Source organism: Phocoena phocoena, chromosome 10 (assembly GCF_963924675.1).
Source record: "Phocoena phocoena chromosome 10, mPhoPho1.1, whole genome shotgun sequence".
In the NCBI taxonomy this organism is placed as follows: Eukaryota; Metazoa; Chordata; class Mammalia; order Artiodactyla; family Phocoenidae; genus Phocoena; species Phocoena phocoena.
Genome location: NC_089228.1, coordinates 96,793,543 through 96,811,630, shown reverse-complemented (window position 1 = coordinate 96,811,630; position 18,088 = coordinate 96,793,543). Strand labels below are relative to the sequence as shown.

The 18,088-nt window shown below is 41.4% G+C and overlaps 1 protein-coding gene across 1 annotated transcript in view; it reads right to left on the bottom strand.

Annotated features, from left to right (window-relative positions):
• Window positions 1–18,088, bottom strand: part of ADTRP (androgen dependent TFPI regulating protein) — a 77,949-nt gene that overhangs the window by 6,425 nt on the left and 53,436 nt on the right. The gene's annotated exons all lie outside the window — the stretch shown is intronic.

Below are 18,088 nucleotides of genomic sequence, written 5' to 3'. Positions count from 1 at the left end.
GGCTGGTTCTTTCTCTCTCTCTCTCTCTTTTTTTTTTCTTCTCTCCAAGACACAGAAACCTTTATTTTCTCCCTACACCACAAACCAGTGCTGTTAAATAATATTGGATAATTGCACCTGTCGTACTCCCCATATTGTGCTGAAGAAAAATAATTGCTGGTTTTCTGCTTTGCAGTTTAGCTGTGACTCCATCATTTGACTTGGAGCATGTCATTTTCTCCCATTTTAGACTGTGTACAGTCAAACTGTGTGAAAGGACTCATAGATAGCGGCCCTGGGTGTGTGAGTGGGCGCGGGCCTCATTCAGCAATGATTTCTAATTTATACAGCATTGAAAATCCACAGCTATAAATAAACAGTTCTGACTGGCTTTGCTGCCTACTCAAATGCTTTATTAAAAAAAAAAAAAAGGAACCACCAACTGCATGAGAATGGGAAATAATATCTGGATATGGATTCTGGTTGCTGACACTTGTGCCCTCGCAGGGGGGATACCCAGACTTGGGATGGGTTCAGTGCTCATCCAGGCAGCCTTCTGGGAGGCCCAGCCTCCCCACTCTTTCCTTGCCCCGCCTCACACTCCCCATGTGCAGGCGCAGCGTGTTTGGGGATTACAGTATATGAAACTGACTTCCTGTTATGACAAGTATTGCAAGCGAGTAGGTGCAGAGGACCCAAAAATAGCTTGAGAAATGTATGACCCATTTGCAGGGAACATGGGGCTAATATATTGTTTAGGCAAACAAGGTAAGTCTTCTCCCCAAACTCAAAATTGGTGTCACATGTGAGATAGCAACTCCAGAATATAAGCACAGGTATGGACCAGTCCATGAAGCAGTAGTGTAGCTCCTCACCCTGCCTGTATGGGTGAGAGTTTCCACCAAGTTGGGGTCCCTAACCCCTTCTTTTGTGTAACCTTGCAGATGTACATACATTTTTGCTTTTGAAAATAAAGGCTTCCAGATGCTCAGTTCCTGCTTTGTTCTGTAATAAAGAGGAAGGAAGGTGGGCTTGGGAATCAACCATCTGTGTGACCTTGGATCGGTTTTTTTCCCTTTCTCTGAACCCAGTAGTGTGCTGGAGAGAGTTTGTACAGGCTCACAAGGATTCAGTGGTTCTGTGTCTCTCTTCCCAACTCTGCGTTCACTGACATGTTGGTAGCTTGAAAAAGGTCATGTTGGAGTGTTTACACCACGGCAATGGGCAAACTATAAATCAGGGCCTTAAAGTTTTCTTTTTTCCAGAGAGTTGGATTTTAAACATTTACAGCACACCATCATCAGAAACTCAGTTTGCTCATTTGTAAAATGAGGACACAATATATTTTCTACTTTTAAGACTTTTGTGAAGATGAAACGAGGTCATGGAGGTGAGAGTGGCTCTAAATTACATGACACTGTACAAGTATTATTGCTGGTTTTCTCATCATTTGGTTTGTATTGTTGTTTTCTAACCACTAAGGGCCAAACACAGCCTTATGTAGGCAGGTAATACTGTCTCCCTTTTAATGAATGTTTAGTCAGTGTTCGTTACAGGTGTTTTGTTGCTTCTCCTTTCTTAAGCTACACCAGCACCAAGGAAGCACTGTGTGCTTACGTATACACTCAATGGGGAATGGTTCTGAGGTGTTTCTGGTATTGGAATAGATACTGCACAGTGGCCAGTCATGCAGCAACCACAGTTTAATTTGGTCCTGGGGACAGTGAAACCACAGATAGAAATCTGCAGGCTCATCACAGCCAAGAGCTTATTATGACTCCGAGAAGTATGCAGCCCGAGTCATCTTTGGGGTGTGGAAAATTTGGGTGATCCCCTGCGGGCTTCACATTTGGAGAATTTCCACTGTGACAACTGCTTCTGGGCTCTTGCTGAGACAGGTGCTAGGAGCAGTCAAGAAGCAGCGGGTGTGGGAAAAGAGGTGGTGTTCCCAGCTCAATCCAAAGACTTGAGGCTCATATTTGTGTAACTGTAGAGGAGTAGGTTTCAAGCAGTTTGCTTGGTGCCTGTCCTAGTCTTGCCTTGGACTCCCTGCCCTGTTGGGATAGTCTGCTCTCTTCTCTAAGCCTATCGGACTGCCCTTGGTGTCCATTTCAACCAGATTTCTCCTCTATAATGTTAGGTTGGGAAGCCCAAGTACAATTTACTCTGGTGCCCACACCCAGCCCACATGGGCCTGTTGACCCATCGATGGACTTGAACATGTTTACCTACCACCAGTCATTTGTGTTCTTTACAGAATGTGTCTGTAAATAAAGACCGAGAAAAATCCTCTAGGAAAATTAAAGCAGGGTTCATGAATGTGCTTGTTAATCATCTGACGGTCAGCTTTGTTAAACCGTAAACTATCACAGCAAAGTGCTTTGTACTTACAGCAGTCATCATAATCATATCACCTCCCATCCAGATTATTCCCCAAGTAAAATGTACATTTATTTGACAAATTAATCAATATACCAATGGAAGAGATTTTGACAATATCACTGTGTTCAATGTTTACCTGCCCCAAATGCTTGCTCACAAGAGGGACAGATTTACCAATATTTTTTATAACTTATTTTCTCATTGCCCCAGTTAATTTGCTATCATACTAGGTAGACAGACAACTTCAGAAGCAGCCATCTCCCTACATTTCCATTTAGACTGAGAAAAAAATAGATGAGAAATCCATGAAAGTAACTAGCTTATGAAAGTGCCTCTTTTTAGGAAAATTGGGATTTTTCAAAAATGGCCCAGGACTGGGAGTCAGAAGATATGGGAGACAAAAGCTTTTATTTTGGTTCTGACGCTAATTCTTTGGCCTCATGCAGGTAACTTCTCATCTAGGTCCTTAGCATCCTCCTCTGTAAAGTGAATAGTTTGAGTGATCCTAAGTTTCTTTCTCTCTCTAAACATTCTCTAACACCACATTTACGTGAGTTTTTTTTGCTTTTGGCCAGATGTTGACCACAGACCATCCTCCACAGAGGTCAGATGGATGTAACAAATTCTGTGACAGCAGGAATTGTTTTGGGTGTGTCCAGTAAAAGTTTTAAAAAGACAAGAGTCCTCAAATTCAGCTACCTTCATAACTCTCTTATGAAATTTAAATATCATTCCCTGTCCTTTTTACCTTCCTATGTTGCTCCACCACCTCCCTGCACCAGGAAGAAAAAAAAGATGAAAAAGACTCTCCTGTTTTCTTCTTCCTTAGTTCTTGGAAAATGGTGTCTAATCACTTCCTCTTCTTCCTTGGCTGCATCGTGTCACCTGCACAAATAAGAACAGAAAGAGACCTTAGCCTTTAGCATTTCCCTAATAGGTATTCTTCTGTGGGTGGACATTCACCCTGACTTGGGACAGTGGAAAGTTGAGGAAGCTTTTCCGAAGGCAAGATGATGTATTTTAAAGAGTTCTGGAAAACCACCAGCACCGCTGCAAGGGCAAGAAGGGACATCTTGCTGTCCTACTTGGTGCCTGGCTCACAGCCACCCAGCTGACCAGCGATGCAGTTCGTATCGCGTGGCTCTGAATATGTCCTGTGAACCACTGATGGCTGTTGCTTTTGGCCATGTGTTTGTAGGCTGCACACCGTTCATCAACAAACTTTGAGACTTTGCAGATGGAGATGAACAAACCGCATCAAATGAGAGAGGAAAGAGAAGAATGCATATTCACCTAACTAGGGGCCATTCTGTGACCTCTCACCAAATCAGTTTATTGGGCTGGGTACTGGCCCAATAAAGAAAAGTACTGGCATATTGATTTAGTTTTTAGTAAGTTTATTACTAATTGTCATAAGTAATAAGCTTATTACTAATTAGGAATTACTAATTACCAATCTAATTGTAGCATTAGATTGACTAGAATGACTTCCATTTAGCCAACCATGGGTACCTCCATATTTAATGATCACAAATCTTTACATAAACTTTGAAACTTTGAAAACTTCATTAACTCATTGTCCTTCCTGTCTGTTGCCAAATGCAGTCTTTTTTCAGCTCAGCCTCTTCTCATCCATTCTGGCAGTTACAGCCCTATTACTTCTGGCTCGGTATTACCATAGCAATCTCAGCTCCCAAGGCCATGCTTTATGCTTCAGACCCTGCCCCCTCCATCAGTTATATCTTTAATAGTAAATTTTAAATATCTTATAATTTTATTTGCTGGAACTCCCCTTCTCAGAGGCTTTAGTGACTGATGACTTGAAGTCCTCCTATGGCCCCCTCATCACACTGATTTTCCAGGGCAGACAGCTCCTAATCACACAGCCCCCGTGGCCACACTTGAATTCATGTCTCTCAACATTTTTAGGCACAATCCTCTCCTTCCTTCTACTCCTCATCAATCCATACTATATCCAGTCACTCCAGTGAAGCCTAGCTGATTTATCCAGCTCTACGTGCTTCGTGTTCTTTTCATTTATGCTTCCACTTGTTTTCCATCTTTCCCCAGTTAGGTCTTCTCTACATTGGGTCTATAAGGACAAACACAGTATCTTCTCTTTTCTGAAGTATACACTTAGGGCTTTTAATGAATCACTTTTCAGATAAATAACACATTAATTCTGCTGTGTTCAAGAGCTTGGTCAGTATAAACTTCTCAAAGTTGTTCCCTCTGTGGTCACTCTGAGGGCACCTAAAACTTTGTTTATCCATGTTGCTACCAACCCTCAACACTTCGAATCTAACTGTAATCAAAACCTCACTTCTTCAACCCAGGGTTCCAAGGATTGGAGATTCCTTCTCCAGTTAGGAAACACAACAGAACATGATGGCTTAGAGAGAAACGGCAGAAGCAGGAGCAGAAGTGGTGGTGGGAAGTTCCCCTGGGGGAGGAGAGCAGATGGCTCCTTCCAGTGGATCCAGGTCTCCCCTGTCCAACACCATGAAGCTAGATAGAGCACCAAGAAATTCCCACATGCCCACCCGTGTGCTAGAGAAGGCACCATCCCCAGATGTGTCTCTGTGTGGAGCTCTAACAGTCATTTCATTCTGTAGAGACTTACACAGTGTGACTATCACAGAAATCACGTTTTTCTTTTTGTTTCTAGCAGGTGGGGATGGTTCCTTAGTACTAAATTCTTATGAGGCTGCGCAGTCTCTAGACTTCTTCGAGTCTTCAGAATTTATCTCTGACCGTGTTTCCACAGTGCATGGCTGGAGATGAGGGAATTGTTGACTTCGTAATAGAGCATATTATCTTACCCAGAGTTCACAAAATGCATTTCAAACTGGTTGAGAAATAATGTTCCTTGTTATCACTGTTTTCCTCATTGAAGGGAGTCTTTCCCAGTGGAATACCTCCTAGTTGGTGGTTAGGGGGTTAGGTCCACCCTGATTTCGTTTGTTTTAGTTTTACTGAAGTATATTTGATTTACAATGTTATATTAGTTTTAGGTATATAACATAGTGATTCAATATTTTTATAGGTTATACTTCATTCAAAATTATTATGAAATATTGGTTATATTTCCTGTGCTGTACACTGCATCCTTGTATCTTATTTATTTTATACATAGTAGTTTGTACCTCTTAATCTCCTTCCCCTTTCTCCTCCCCCACCCCTTTCCCCACTGGTAACCACTAGTTTGTTTTGTGTATCTGTGAGTCTTTTTCTGTTTTATTATATTCATTCGTTTTATTTTTCAGATTCCACATATAAGTAAAAATATACAATATCTGTCTTTCTTTGTCTGACTTACTTCACTAATTGTAATACCCTCCAGGTCCATCCATGTTGCTGTAAATGGCAAAATTTCATTCTTTTCTCTGGCTGAGTAATAGTCATATGTTGTCTTCTTTACCCATTCGTCTGATGATGGACACTTAGGTTGCTTCCATATCTTGGCTATTGTAAATAGTGCTTCTATAAATTTTGGGGTGCATATATCTTTTGAAATTAGTGTTTTCCTTTTCTTTGGATGTATACCTAGGAGTGGAATTGCTGGATCATACGGTAGTTCTATTTTTAATTTTTTGAGGAACCAATTTACATTCCCACCAGTGTGTACTAGGGTTGCCTTTTCTCTCTATCCTTGCCAGCATTTATTATTATTTGTCTTTTTGACAATAATAGCTGTTCTAACAGGCGTGAGGTGATATCTCACTATGGTTTTGATTAGCATTTCCCTGATGATTAGTGATGCTGAGCATCTTTTCATGTGCTGGTTGGCCATCTGTATAACTTCTTTGGGAAAAAGTCTATTCAGGTCGTCTGCCCATTTTTTAATTGGATTGTTTGTTTTCTTGATATTGAGTCGTATGAGCTCTTTAATATTTTGGATATTAACCTGTTATCAGACATATCATTTGCAATTATCTTCTCTCATTCAGTAGGTTGTCTTTTCATGTTGTTGTTGGTTCCCTTCACTGTGCAAAAGCTTTCAAGTTTAATTTGATGTAGTCTTATTTATTTATTTTTGCTTTTGTTTCTTTTGCCTGCGGAGACAGATCCAAAAAACATATTGCTAAGATTTATGTCAAGGAATGTACTGCCTGTGTTTTCTTCTAGGAATTTTATGGTTTCCGGTCTTACATTTAGGTCTTTAATCCATTTTGAGTTTATTTTTCTGTATGGTGTGAGAAAATGTTCTAATTTCATTCTTTCACATATACCTGTCTGGTTTTCCCAACACCACTTACTGAAGAGACTGTCTTTTTCCTGCTTTATATTTTTGCCTCCTTTGTTGTAGATTAATTGGCCATATGTGCATGGGCTTATTTCTGGGCTCTTTATTCTGTTCCATTGATCTGTGTGTCTGTTTCTGTGCCAGTATCATACTGTTTTGATGACTGTAGCTTTGTAGTATAGTCTGAAGTCTGGGAGCATTATGCTTCCAGATTTGTTCTTTTTTCTCAACGATTACTTTGGCTTTTCAGGGACTTTTGTTCTTCCATACAAATTTTGGGAATTTTTGTTCTAGTTCTGTGAAAATGTCATGTGAGTGTTTCGATAGGGATTGTGTTGAATCTGTAGATTGCTTTGGGCAGTATGGACATTTTAACAATATTAATCCATGAACACAGAATCTTTCCATTTAATAGTATCATCTTCAGATTCTTTTATCAGTGCCTTATGTTTTTAGGGTATAGGTCTTTCACTTCACTGGGTGAGTTTATTCCTAGACATTTTATTGTTTTTGATGTGATTGTAAATGGGATGATTTCTTACTTTCTCTGTCTGATAGTTCATTATTTGTGTATAGAAAAGCAACAGATTTCTGTATTAATCTTGTATCCTGAAACTTTAGTGAATTCATTTATTTGTTCTAATAGGTTTTTTTTGGTGGAGACTGTAGTGTTTTCTATATATAGTATCATGTCATCTGCAGATAGTAACAGTTTGACTTCTTCCATTCCAATCTGAATGCCTTTTAATTCTTTTTCTTGTCTGAGTGCTGTGGCTAGGACTTCCAATACTATGTTAAATAGAAATGGTGGGAGTGGGCATCCTTGTCTTGATCCTAATTGTAGAGGAAAAACTTTGCTTTCCACTGTTGTGTATGATGTTAGCTGTGGGCCTTTATTATGTTGAGATATGTTCCCTCTGTACCAACTTTGTTGAGAGTTTTTATTGTGAATGAGTGTTGAATTTTGTCAGATGCTTTTTTTTGCGTCTATTGAGGTTATCATGTGATTTTTATCCTTCATTTTGTTAATGTGGTATATCACATTGATTGATTTGCAGATACTGAATCATTCTTGCATCCCTGGAATAAATCCCACTTGATTATGGTGTATGATCCTTTGTATATGTTATTGAATTCAGTTTGCTAATATTTTGTTGAGAGTTTTTGTGTCTATATTTATCAGGAGTATTGGCCTGTAATTTTCTTTTTGTGTAGTGTCTTTGTCTAGTTTTGGTATCAGAGTAATGGTGGCCTCATAGAATGAATTTGGGAGTGTTCCCTCCTCTTCAATTTTCTGGAATAGTTTGAGAAGGATAGGTATTAACTCTTGTTTATATGTTTGGTAGAATTCCACTGTGAAGTTGTCCAGTCCTGGACTTTTGTTTGTTTTGGGAGTATCTTGATTCCTGATTCAATTACAATACTAGTAATCGGTCTGTTCAGATGATCTGTTTCTTCCTGATTTTGTCTTAGAAGATTGTATGTTTCTAGGAATTTATCCATTTCTTCTACATTGTCCAGTTTGTTGGCATACAACTGTTTGTAGTGATTTCTTCTGGTTTTTTGTATCTCTGTGATATAGTTTGTTATTTCTCCTCTTTCGTTTCTTATTTTATTTGGATCCTTTCTTTTTTTTTTTGATGAGCCTAGCTAAAAGCTTATAAATTTTGTTTATCTTTTCAAAAAACCATCTTTTGCTTTTATCGATCTTTTCTATTTTTTAATCTCTATTTTATTTTCTCTCTGATCTTTATTATTTCTTTCCTTCTGCTGATTTTGGGCTTTTTGTTCTTTGTTTGATCCCTTCAGATGGTAGATTAGGTTGTTTGAGATTTTTTGTTTGTTTCTTTCTTGAGGTATGCCTGTATCACTGTTAACTTTCCTCTTAGGACTGCTTTTGCTGTGTCCCATAGATTTTGGAAAGTTGTGTTTTTATTTTCATCTGTCTCCAGGCATTTTCTGATTTCCTCTTCAATTTTTTTGTTGACCCCTTGGGTTTTCAGCAGCATGTTGTTTAGCCTCCATGTGTTTGTGTTTTTCTAAGTTTTCTTCCTGTAATTGGTGTCTAGTTTCATACTGCTGTGGTCAGAAAGGATGCTTGATACAATTTCTATCCTCTTAAATTTTTTTGAGACTCGTTTTGTGACCTGGAATGTGATCTGTCCTGGAGTATACTCTATGTGCACTTAAAAGGAATGTGTATTCTGCTTTTTTGGATGGAATGTCCTGTAGTTATAAGTCCAACTACTCTAATGTGTCACTTAAGTCTACTGTTTCTTCATTGATTTTCTTTCTGGATGATCTGTCCATTGATGTACGTGGGGTGTTGAAGTCCCCTATTATTGTAGTCTCGTCAATTTCTCTTTTTATGTCTATTAATATTTGCTTTATAAATTTAGGTGCTCCTATACTAGATGGATATATGGTTATGAACATTATAGCTTCTTCTTGTATTGATCCCTTTATCATTATGTAATGCTCTTCTTTGTCTTTTATTACAGACTTTGTTTTAAAGTCTACTTTGTCTGATATGAGCATTGCTACCCCACCTTTCTATTCATTACCATTTGCATGCAATATCTTTTTCCATCCCCTAATTTGCAGTCTGTGTGTCCTTAGCTCTGAAGTGAGTCTCCTGTAGGCAGCATGTTTTTTTATTCAGTCGGCCACCCTATGTCTTGATTGGAGCATTTAGTGCATTTTTATTTAAAGTGATTGTTAATAGGTATGTACTTAATGCCATTTTGTTATTTGTTTTCTGATTGTTTTTTTAGTTCTTCTCTATTCTTTTCTTCTTCTTATGGTCTCTTCCCTTGTGATTTGATGATTTTCTTTAATGTTATATTTATGTTCCTTTCTAGTTTTTGTATATATATTATAGTTTTTTGACTTGTGGTTATCATGCAGTTCATATATATTGATCTATAACTATATCTATTTATTTTTAACTGGTAGTCCTTTAAGTTCAAACACATTCTAAAAGGTCTACATTTTTCTCCGCCCCCCCACCCCCATGTTTTGTATTTTTGATGTAATATTTTACGTCTTCCTGTCTGTCCCTTACCTGTTTATTGTAGTTACAGTTGATTTTACATTTTTGTCTTTTAACCTTCATATGAACTTATTTCAGTGGTTGATCCACAGTCTTTACTAGTAGGATTTTTGTTTAGTCTTTACTAGTAGGATATTTGTCTTTACTAGTAGGATTTTCCCCTTACTATAATTTATCTCTTGGTATAGCCTTTTCATTTTCATTTAAAGACTCTTTAACACTTCTTGTAAGATTGGTTTAGTATTGATGAATGTTAGTTTTTGCTTGTCTGAGAAACTCTTTATCTCTCCTTCAGTTCTGAATGATAACCTTGCCGGGAGGAGTATCCCAGGTTGTAAATTTTTTCCTTTCAGCACTTTATCTATATCATGCCACTCCCTTCTAGCCTGCAAAGTTTCTGCTGCAAAATCAGTTGATAGCCTTATGGGGGTTCCCTTGTATGTGACTCTTTCTTTTTCTCTTGCCGCCTTTAGAATTCTCTTTTTATCTTTAACTTTTGCCATTTTAATTATGATTATGTCTTGGTGTGGGTCTCTTTGAGTTCATCTTGTTTGGAACTCTCTGTGCTTCTTGTACCTGGATATCTGTTTCCTTCTTCAGGTTGGGAAGTTTTGAGTCACAGTTTTATCAAATACATTTTCTACCCTTTTTTCTCTCTCTTCTCCTTTTGGGAACACTATAAGTCAAATGTTAGTACGATTGATGTTGTCCCAGAGGTCCCTTAGACCATTCTCATTTTTTAAAATTTGTTTTCCTTTTTGCTGTTCTGATTGGGTGACTTCCATTATTCTGTCTTTCAGATTGCTTATGCATTGTTCTATATCACCTAATCTCCTGTTCATGACATCTAGTGTATTTTTCATTTCAGTTATTGTATTCTTCAACTCTGACTGGTTCTTTCCTGTATTTTCTAGTTCTCTGTTGAATTCTCATCGTGTTCATCTATTCTTTTCCCCAGTTCAGTTAATATTTTCATTACTATTTCTTTGCACTCTTTTTTTTTTTAAGATGTTGGGGGTAGGAGTTTATTAATTAATTTATTTATTTTTGCTATGTTGGGTCTTCGTTTCTGTGCGAGGTCTTTCTCTAGTTGTGGCAAGCGGGGGCCACTCTTATTCGCGGTGTGCGGGCCTCTCACTATCGTGGCCTCTCTTGTTGTGGAGCACGGGCTCCAGACGCGCAGACTCAGTAGTTGTGGCTCATGGGCCCAGTTGCTCCATGGCATGTGGGATCTTCCCAGACCAGGGCTCGAACCCGTGTCCCCTGCATTGGCAGGTGGATTCTCAACCACTGTGCCACCGGGAAAGCCCCCAGCTTTTCTTTTTTAAACACCTTTTTTTAAGTTATTATTTTTGGCTGCGTTGGGTCTTTGTTGCTGCACATGGGCTTTCTCTAGTTGTGGCGAATGGGGGCTTCTCTTGTTGCAGAGCACGGGCTCTAGGCATGCGGGCTCAGTAGTTGTGGCTCATGGGCTCTAGAGCACAGGCTCAGTAGTTGTGGCTCACAGGCCTAGTTGCTCCGCGACATGTAGGATCCTCCCAGACCAGGGCTCGAACCCATGTCCCCTGCATTGGCAGGCAGATTCTCAACCACTGCGCCACCAGGGAAGCCCTCTTCGTACTCTTTGTCAGATAAATTATTTATCTCTGTTTCATTAGCATTTCTTCAGGTATTTTTTCTTGTTTCATTTTGTCTTCCCATTTTGTTTCACTTTCTTCACCTGTGTGAAATCAGGTGAAACAGTTGCCTGTCCTAGTCTTGGTGTCACGTCCTCGTGTGGGACCATTCCTGTGCAGTCTGCGTGAGCCCAGTGGCTTTGGTGGGAGAGCTGGATTTGGGGTGAGCGTGATCGGCATCTTCCCCCAGGGTGTGCTGGTAGCCACTGCCTTGGTGGGAGGTAGGCCTGGAGTTGGAGGGGCTAGAGCCAGAGCCGGAGGCAGGCCAGGGTTGCTGCTGTGCTCGATGGCTGTCACTGCTCTGTTGGGGGTGGGAGTGAGGGCAGAGGGGCTGGAGCCGGAGCCTGGGGAGCTGGGTTGCTCTTGGGTATGATGGCAGGCTCCATCTTGGTTTGGGACAAGGTCAGGGCCTAAGGTCTTGGGGCTGCACTCCTGTGCTGGTTTCACTTTTTCCCCAGTGTGTGCCCTCAGTTAGAGGCTGGGTCAGGGCTGGAGGGGTTAGTGCCATGCCACTGAGCTGCCCCCACCCCTCCTCCCCCAAGTGTGTACAGAGATCTGTGCTCCAGCGATGGCACTCTCCATCCGAGTGTGAGCAGGGATTCGTGAGCTGGTAATGGTTGCCTCTACCCTGGTCAGAGGCAGGGCCAGGGTTCAAGCCAGCTCCGTTCCCTCCAAGTGTGCACATTCTCGTGGGCAGTGGCAGCCTCTGCCTTAGTGGAGAGCAGTGCTGGAGCAAGGGGGGCTGCAGCAGGAGCCTGGGGAAGGCTGGGGTCACACTGGGACGGTCCCTAGGCATTTTTCAGTCAGCTGCCTCTTTGCTGTCATCGGGAGTAAGCAGATCTGTGCGTGTGCTCTTCAAGAGTGGAGTCTCAGTTTCTTACCGCCCTTATTAGTAAATCCCACTGGTTTTCAAGCCAGCCAAGGGGGCTCGTCTTCTCCATGTCAGACCCGAGGGCTGAGGTGCCTAATACATGGCTCGCACCCCTTGTTCCCCAGGGAGGATCCCTTAGCTTGTGATAGCCCCCTCCTCCTCTGTGTCCCCCACCAGCGGTGCGGCTGCTGACCAGATCGCTTCTTCTCCCTTCCTACTCAGCTCCGTGTGGATCTTTCTTCACAGCCTTGGCTGTAGAATACTATTCTGCTAGTCCCCAGGTCAGCTTCAGTGAGAGAAGCTCTATATGCAGTTGTAGTTTTGATGTGTTCATGAGGGAAGGTGAGCCCAGTGTCGTCCTACTACACCATTTTGATCTCCTCCCACCCTGGATTATTTTAGTCCTTTCTTTATCCTATGTTAGTACCAAGGAGTAGAGGTATTTTAGGCCAAACACTTAATGTTCGTCTCGGACAAGATTCAAACATTTTCTGCTGGCATGGTAAGGGAAACCATTCCTTTAGTCAACATTACTATGGATACATATGTAATTATATACCTTATTATTCCAATAGTTGGGACACAGGATAAGTAAAAGCATATTATTAAAAAAAAAAGATTTACACCTATGTATCTACCATCACAAAAGCTACTGCTAGACTTTGAACTGAAAATTTGAAGAACATTTGCCTGGTTTTAGAGGCTTGGCTTGGAAAAGGGTGAGAAGGCAGATTGTGGGGGGGGACATGAGGTGTTAGAAGAATGAGATTTGAACAAAGTGAGTACAAGATTTGAATGTAGTTGAGTACAAGAACATGAGTACAAGTCACAGTGCAGAAGTAGTAGAAGGAGATGGAGTTGAGAGCTGGCCAGAGAAACCCTAGTGGGAAAAGAGGCTGAGGAAGAGGGAGAAGTGATAATCCCTCGTGGACTCTCTTGGAGCTTAGGGAGATGAAGTTAGGACAAGAAATGCAAAGAGGAGATGTATTTTTCTAATGGACTAAATGGTGCCCAGTGAGGCCATGCTTTATAAATACACGTGGAGTCAACTCATGATAAGATTTTTTTTTATGAAATGATTAGGGACAACATGGAAGATAGACAGACCTTATAATAAATTTCTTCATGGGTAAAACTAAGGAGGTAAACTAGATGGCCTCTAAGCAGCTTTCAACAATAAAATCTCCTTTAAATAAATCTGATCTGTAGGAAATAGTATTAAAGGAAGGTTTTAATATCATTCTGTCTAAGGCACTGTCACAAGGTCACTTGGCCAGATTGGAATTTTCAGCTTATAAACTATCCTGGGTGAAAAGGATCTGTGGTCTTGGGCCCTGACAAAGGATACCCCTGGCATATATCCCTCAGTGAATGTAAGGAGAGGGGCCATGGGCCACAGGTAAGATGACTGCCTCTCCAGCTACACCTACATATAAGAGGCCCTCCATTTTGTCCTGGAGGCACTTAGCCCCTTTCAGTGCCTGGTAGATCTTGTAGATTGGGTTTCTCTTCCTGATGGACTTGTGTCCTGGTGTCGGCATCCTTATGTCTTATCAAGAAGGAAAAAAAAAAAAAGAGAAAATTAAGTAGTTAAGTGGCAGAGAAGGAGGCCTATACTGGGACCCCCTGACAGCCCCTTTCTCCCATTCAGAATGGAAATAATCTGTCTGGAGTATCCCTAGATGCTCAGACATGGTGAGCCAAGTTTTCAGTGATCTACCAAAGACTGCTTCCCCCTGCCGGCTTCCATCATTGTTCGAAATCAGTGTTTCACCTATAGCTCTGCCTGAAAAGTAGAAATGGGCTCTTTCCTGGTGGGTATCTGGTCCCAGTAACTGACTCAGTGCTCGCCCACCCTTCTGTTCCGTGACACCGAAAAGCTAGCACAGGTCAGGAAATGAGATGCCGTCAGGTCAAGCAGGGTGGCCCTCTGGAACCTCTTGAGAGCTTTTTGACGGCCAGAAGGACCTTCCTGAGGGCTTGACCACAGTTGTCTCCCTGGCGCACAGGGTCAGCTCTCTGCATCTGTATACCCCTGGAGAATGTCACACACTTTCCAAGTTTACATCTGATTCCTGGTATCACTCCTTATTATTGCCCTTCTCAATCTCTTCTTCACCTTCACCCACTGACATGACACACGAGGAGGTAGAAAGTGGGTAAATGTGACCATCATTTCCAACACCCTTCTCAGCCAAGCAGCTGACTTGGGAGAACACCACATCGGACAAGGATGCTTGTAGGCATAACTATTTAAACTGAAAGGCGTCCAGGGTCCTGTGGCACATAGGGCCTTGCTCTCAGACTAGCAGTGTCAGTCTCTCTGGGGCACATATTGGAAGGGCAGAATCCCAAGCTGTCCTCCAGATCTACTGAATGAGAATCTACATTTTAACAAGATCCTGATTTTAACAAGATTTGCAGGCACATACAAGTTTGAGAAGTGCTGTTCTGTGACAGTGGTTCTTGACCCTGACTGCAAATTCAAATAACTGGGAAGCTTTTAAACATACCAGTGCTGAGTCCCCATCTCCATAGATAGATTTAATTGGTCTGGGGTGGACCTGGGAGTTAGTATTCTTAGAGTTCCCCTAGTGATTTTGTAATGTGCCGTCAAGATCGAGCATTACTGCTAGAGAGATACTTGCATATTACCTGGGTCTTGACTGACACTTCTTGATCACTTGGTTAGTTGGCTGGTGACTCCCAACCGGGCCACAGTGTGGCTCAGAAATTTCAGAAGCAGAGATTCTAATCAGTTCTAATCTCAATTAGCCTAACCTATTTCACTCTGTAAGTCCTTCAGGAACTACACCACCTCTGTCAGTTTGCACTCAGTTAGGTGGTTGTTACTTTTAATCACCTTCGGCTGGGGAAACTGGTAATTTATGCGTGAAGTTGAAGGGGATGATTGGAATATCCACATAGAAAAGAAGGTTAGTGATTTTTCCTTGGAAAGAATGAAATTAACAGCAGTAGTGACTAACTCTGTGTGCCAGACTCTATACTTGGCAGTTGACACTTCCCAAGTCATTTATGATCCTCCAGAATCCCAGGAGGAGGGTACTAATATTGTCTCCACGATGTGTAAGAGAAAACTGGAACACGAAGACATTGAGTATGCCTCGCCCAGTGAAACAGGTCTATAAGTGGTAAGGCCAAGGTAGGAACCCAGGCGATCAGGCACAGAACTTATCTCCCAACCGTGGCCGCCCACTGCATCACTAAAGCACTCCTTTGAATTTCTGCTCTCATCCAAGGAAGCTCAGGCTGTGGGAAAAGGTGAGAAAGTAGAATTAGCCCCGAATCTGGACAGAGTAGGTGGCCACTTACGTGTTTCCATAGATCCAGAACAGAGGGTTTAGAGAGGGACTCAGAGATAGAGGGACCGCACAATGTGTTGTCCAAGCCTAGACAATGTAAAATTCTGTTCACACTGGCACAGCAGGCATTAACCAGGACTGTCCTAGGCAAACTGAGCTGTGCAATTGCCTTTCTTATAGGTCGTCTCATCAGCGAGGAGTTGAAGTCCATTAGTACAGGATACATGGTTGGTTTGTGGCCGGGTGAAGGACACACCCTAGTTTTCTTGATTCCTGTTCCGATGCCCTTCTCCTGTTTTGTATTGCCTGCCCTAATTTTCATCTCTTTTTCGACAACTCTCTCACCAGTGTACCATATCATACCCTCCTATGCTCCTAAACTCCCTGTCCACCACTTTAAAACCAACCAGTAGAGTCACTCCTTGACCACTGTCTCCAGAACAACTTTGCCCAAAGTCCCATTTAATGCCTAGAGAGAAGAGGCCTTGAATATTCTCTATTTGTGTTGATTGATCCATTTAATATTGGGGAAGCTAATGGAAATGGGGGATTCAAAGATGGATAAGACATACTTCTACCCCTTAAGAAACTCAGGGTCTAGTGTAAAAACAAATCTCGGGGCAGACCAGGGGAGGCTTCCTAGAAGAGGTGAGTTGAAATGAATGAGTGGGTGTGAGACAGGCAAAGACTGGGGGAAGTGAGAGAGCCCATGGAGGTGAGAAACATCAATGTGTAGGGAAAACAAGCGGTTCTGTGCTGCTGGGGCACAAGTTTAGAAGAAGGAGAGTAAGAGTCAAGGCAGGGACTGGGTCACAGTGTGCCATTCCAAGGGCTTGGATTTTCATCTGATGAGGGAAGCCTTACAGTGCTTTCAGCGGAATAGGACACGGGATAATGTGTTCACGTATATAGCTCTGTTTGGTTTTAGGTGATTTAAGTGTTCACTGCCACTGGAATTTTAAATGATCTAATTTCTCTTTTTAATTTCTTAGTTAACCATCTATAATTACGATCAGTTCAGAATTTAACACATTTATGATCCTATTCTGATGCTATATAGAACTTTTTACCCATTCTATTCTTAAGGTGTTAAAAATCTAGAGAGAAGAGAGAGACGCATAGCCACTGGCGGTAGTGTCCATCGTTCACATGAACATTCACATATGCATGATGCAAATGAGGGTCCACATGCTGATGCCAGCCTGTTTGCTCATTGGGATCCAACTGTAGTGGAAAATTGGATATAGCACTTAAACAATGAAGCTTATTAAAAAGAGCTTTGTGTTGAAAATAGTATTGATTTAAAAAGTTATTGTTCTCTAAGCACTGAGTAATCACTTTTTTTCTCTGCACACTTTCTGCCAAGTTTTAAATGGATTAGTGTCTTTCTTTCTTTCTTTTTTTTTTTTTTAATATAGACTTGGGGACGGCATCAACAATCTACCCAGAACTTCAAGGAGCCAAAACTAGTTAGAATTAGATGTCAGCACATCTGAAATGTCAACACATTTTTTTCTGGATAATTTCCTGTGATTTGAAATCCTGATTTTTTGAGTCATTTTTAGTATTCCATTTTTTAAGTGTTTGCTTTCAAGGAGGATATTGCCTCTGAGGCTTTCTCAACCAGTTAAATTCTCCAAGAGCAGAAAATATGTGAGAAAGCCAAGTTGCATGCTTATTTCTCCAGGGTCTCAGTCTCCTCTCAGAAATACAGACTCTTTTACTGAACCTTCTGAAACTGTCGTTTTTTTTGCATACACAGGCTTATGTTTTCACACCAGTTCATAGATTGGGCGGAAGATGCCACTTCTATTTTAATAGAACAGAATGGCATGTGGGTGTGTGATGTGGGGGACTGTGTGTGACTCTTGCCTTCCTTATATACAAAATCAGAGTGGAGTTCCTGCACTTCTCCTTGGATAGGTAAAAAAAAAATCCTGGATATTTTGCAACCTGACTTTTTTGTGGTTACTTTTCTGACAGAAAATATTCTGGGGGTGAGGGCAGTAGGAGAAGCAGGGAGAGAATAAAATCTTCCACTTTGAAATCAACTAAGTTAAGATTGCTTTTTTTCTATGAAGAAGAGACGTGGTTCTGCCTACCTATAATTAGAAAGCTTAGCTTACTGGCATATTCACATTGCCTAAAACCCCAAGTGAGAATTTCAGTCTCAAGTACAGGGTGTGATTCCACCTGGTGAACACTTTACTAAAGGTTGAGAAGCAACCTCATGAGAGACGGATGGGAACACATCAGGGAAGGCACTGCTGGGGGTGGAAGAGCTGAGAGGGTCATCTGGACCCATTTCTTTCAAAGAAGAATTCTTGGCATTTAATAACTTGTGAGAGGTCCTCACTTAAGGGAGGGAGAGACCTTGAGTCTGCTTTTTCATGCAGGCGTTGGTGATACCCGTGCTCTCTGGGTCCTAAGCTCTCTAAACAAGATGATTTTTAGCCTTAAAGCTAAATGAGGTGTTGTTTGGAGGAGGAGGGGAGATAATTTGATGGGGTCCTTTGAGAAAGTATGAACTTCCCCCAGGCTTTTCCTTTGCCTGCTTTG